The sequence below is a fragment of the Berghia stephanieae genome, chromosome 7, assembly GCF_034508935.2.
Source record: "Berghia stephanieae isolate SIO BIC M18660-M18661 chromosome 7, UCSD_Bste_1.3, whole genome shotgun sequence".
Taxonomy (NCBI): domain Eukaryota; kingdom Metazoa; phylum Mollusca; class Gastropoda; order Nudibranchia; family Aeolidiidae; genus Berghia; species Berghia stephanieae.
In genome coordinates, this window is record NC_088366.1 from 12,183,516 (window position 1) to 12,188,204 (window position 4,689).

Genomic DNA, 4,689 nt, shown 5'->3' on the forward strand with positions numbered 1-4,689 from the left:
TATTTTTTTTGTTTGTTTTGTTTTGTTTTGTTTTTGTTTTTCCCCATTCAACTGAGTGACAATAGAATCAGATAGGGCTAGATGGGGAATGTAGGTCACTGGGTCCACCGATCTACAGCTGTGCTATTTTTTTCTATTCTCCTTGGGTGAGGACTCTTGACTTACCCATGGTGGGCGGATAAGTCGCTTTTGCTGTGTCTTCTATCTCGTCTACGTGTTTTCCTACTTGTTTTCTGTTTTCGTCTTGGAGTGAGCGTGTTTTTTTTTAATTTTCATTTATTCCCTTTTTGAACCATTCCCCTCTGTCTTACTATTTAGGGACTTCTGACTTACCCAATTTTCATTTATTCCCTATTTGAACCATTCCCCTCTGTCTTACTATTTAGGGACTTCTGACTTACCCAATTTTCATTTATTCCCTATTTGAACCATTCCCCTCTGTCTTACTATTAAGGGACTTCTGACTTACCCAATTTTCATTTATTCCCTATTTGAACCATTCCCCTCTGTCTTACTATTTAGGGACTTCTGACTTACCCAATTTTCACTTATTCCCTATTTGAACCATTCCCCTCTGTCTTACTATTTAGGGACTTCTGACTTACCCAATTTTCATTTATTCCCTATTTGAACCATTCCCCTCTGTCTTACTATTTAGGGACTTCTGACTTACCCAATTTTCATTTATTCCCTATTTGAACCATTCCCCTCTTGTCTTACTATTTAGGGACTTCTGACTTACCCACAGTGGACGGATAAGTCGCTTTTGCCGTGTCTTCTATCTCGCCTACCTGGGTGGGGTTCCTGACCTCCCATAGTGGGCAGGGAGGTACATACTGTGTCTTTTATCCCTCAAATATCTTTTTTTCCAACTTGCTTTCTGTCTTTTTCTTGGAATGAGATTACTTGGTTTTGTCCAGGTCCTGGCTGGGAGGGAAACAGTCAAATTATGTTTAGTTAGTTTTGGGAGATGATTTTTTTTTCTCGTAAATCATCTCTCTGTAATGCACTGTGTTATGTTTTGTTTATGTATTATATATGATTTGTAAACATTTGAGTGTATTCCTCTTCGTGGGGACCTGTGCTTGTGTCTGGTGAGCTCTTGGAATCTACGTCTGTTCCCTATTTGAACCAATTACCTTTTGTCTGCCTTATTCTTGGATGCTTTAATTGTAATTCTAGAACTTTTTACTTTCCCATTTTCTTCCTTTTTACTGGCGCTGTTATAACCTAAATGTGTTGCAAGCGCCGTAAAACCCTTTGTTCGCTTAAAATTTATTAAGATTACGCCCATCCACACACCATCGTTAGATATCGTCGTCTGGCATTTCATGAAGGAATTATGGGTGTTCCATCAAACATGTGATGTCAATAGAAATCACCCATGTTATCCAAAGTGAGCAAATGGGGGGTAATAATCTTCCTTAAGGAAAAAATTGGAAGTGCCTAAAGTAGGACTCGACCCAGAATCTTCCGGGTCATCGTACTCAGTGCCTAAACCACTAGGCCACTTCGCACCCAATGGGTCGCTAGTTCTGTTAAATCGGGTGGAAAGTATTTTGAGGTGTGCGGCTATGTGGTCTTGTGGTATGAAACTCGCTTTCGGATCGGAAGGTCCTGGGTTTAAGCCTCGCTCGGCGCATAGTTGAGTCCTTGGAAAAGACTCTTTACTCACATTCTTTTACCGTACGCGGAAGCGATGACGAGAGACGCATGCGCACAACCAACATGACGTTCTCTCTCTAATAACTTTTCCGCCGGTGACGTCACAGACTATGGGCGATGTCCAATCAAGGGACGCTACTCTTCCGCTAATCTCATTCCCTATATCTCAATGTCGACTCGGGGAGTCTGGTCTTTTGGCCGTCGATGGTGGGCCGAAAAGTCACTCTTGTTGTCTTCTACCTCCTCCAATCGTATCAATCAAAATGTGTCAGATATTTAGCATATATATAGAATGAAGATGACGTCACTCATGTCTTTGTTGCTTTTTTTATCATCCGCGTTTATGAGTAATTCTCACTAAACTGTATTAAACAGATTATAACAGTTCATGGTTACAAATTGAGCTTTGAGCTTTTTTTAAAATACTAGTAAAAAGCCCGCAATTTCGCGGGGAAAGAACTATTTTCATCCGATACTGTACTCACTATCATTTAATGAGGGCAGATTGGTAAACAACGTTGTCTGTGTAATTTGATATATCTTCGGTTGATTTTTCTGTGTGGCCCAATAATATATTTAATAATATATTCCCTCAACTAACCCCAAGAAAAAATTAAACATAGTACCTTTAATTAGCCCTAATAGGAAAAACAAACACCCTAGCACTTTAATAAGACTTATGACTAACCCTAATAGGAAAAAAAAATCATCCGATCTCAAGCTAACCCTAATAGAAAAAAATCATGACAAATTGAATAAATAAACGCCTAACAAAAGTTCAAAGGTGAAAATACAAATTTAAAGAATACTGGGGATGTAGGAGCTTTCGGAATGTCTCCCCTTTACTTAACTTATGGAAAAACAAACATCCTAGCACCTTTAATAAGACTTATGACAAACCTCTCGAGCTAACCCTAAAAGAAAAAAAAAACAACTCTCGGACTGCTTTGCACTACCTTTCAATATTTAACAAATCAAAATGGCGGCCGAAAATCAAAGCAATGGTCAAATTAGGACATTTTAAACTTTCACAAATCTATCAAGGTTTATTCTCGAGTTTTTAAAATACTTCTATATAATGACAAATTGAATAAATAAATGCCTGACAAAATATCAACGGTGAAAATACAAATTTAAAGAATACTGGGGATGTAGGAGCTTTCGGAATGTCTCCCCTTTACTTAACTTATGGAAAAACAAACATCTTAGCACCTTTACTAAGACTTATGACAAACCTTAATAGAAAAAGAAATATCCTCCGATCTCGAGCTAACCCTAATAGTAAAAAAAGAATCAAAATGGCGACTGAAATACCTTCATGTGATCAAGTGAATAATACCACTATGAATGCCACGATTTGCTGAAAAATGCCAACACCCACACACACATGTATACACCACACACAACACACACACACAAACACACACACACACACGCACACACACACACAAACATACACGCAATTATACATAACAACACTGATCACGGCTAAATCAACAACACAACGGAAGTAATAATAATACTTGATATCATAAATAGATGACGCAAATTGACAACTTTTTACAGTGTCGAAATTAGTTGATTTTGGGAGTCAAGTGTCGTCGTTGGTACATATTTTATGATATCTGTTTGACTCAACGAACTTTCAAACTGACTTTAAACTATAAAAGGAAATCAATTAATCAAGTTATCTGTTTATCTATCTGTAAAAAATACATTTCTAATTTTCAAATCTTTCAGTAGAGTTGTGCGCCGTATCAATTTTTTTATTGACTCAAATAAGCACAATGTGCTCCACAATGCTATATATTTTTTAAAGAAAGGATATATCGCAATATCCACTAAAAGTGCTCAAAGCGCTTTACAAGGGGTCCCTGGTCAACAGCAACATTTAACATGTAGGACGGGACATGACGCCTGTTAGGCGATATTACAATTTTTCGGACAAAGACAACGCTGTTAACGGTCAGGTACTCATTTTACACCTGAGTACGGTGAGAGAATGTGAGTAAAGAGCATTTTCCAAGGACTCAACTATGCGCCGAGCGCGAGGCTCGAACCCAGGACCTTCCGATCCGAAAGCGAGTGTCATACCACTAGACCACATAGCCGCACATAGCTTTCTGTTTGTTTTAGAATGTTATAACTTAGTTTTGTCTTTCCTTTCTTTTTTTTTTTTTCGGTCTGGCCTTCACTGGAGTCCTTGGCTTTTGGAGGAGGCTGGCATGAACGACCTGGTACTTCAAATATTTCTTCAGTATTGGTTATGCTACTCTGTTTTAGTTTTAGCAAACTAACCCTCAAATCACTCTTGTACACGGGCAAAGTTCAAATCTGCTCTTAGTGGGTTGTTGCCCCCCCCCCCCCCCCCCGGTGCCTTTGACCACATGGCAGTAGCTAAGTCTAGTTAAAACTGGCTGAAAGTACTTTGGTATAGAAACATCTTTTAATCCTAAGTGCAGCCAAGGGGTATTTATACTATTCTTGCAATGTCCGATCGAGTATATAATTCTCATTTGAGTCGTGAGAGTTAATACGTGAAGTGCCTTGCCCAGGGAAACAAATCAGGGTCTAGAATTTATTATTTTCAGACATAAATGTTTGCTTTTATATATCATTGTGAAAATGAATAGGTCCGCTGATGAAAGGCAATGGGGTAAGACATTCCACAAAGAACCGAGGTGTGGCTATAATTGTTATAAATGATTTGACATGAGGCGGAAGACAATGGGAAGTGGGGGTGCGGAGGGCAGGTAACAAGTAACAAGTAATATGACACCTGATTATCACGGTTATCTACCCTAAGCGGATCTGACATCACTTACAACATGTCAATGCACTACTTATAGCCTGGAATTAATTCGCCAACAGGTAAATTATTTTAATATAGCATATTTTCTGGTAGCTTACAATTGATATTTCAATCTAGGAACATATTTTACTAGATGGAAGTAATATTTTTACTGGATACTTAAAGTAACGAGTGTACTATTTACTTACGAGCAATCATTTCATGAGTAAAAT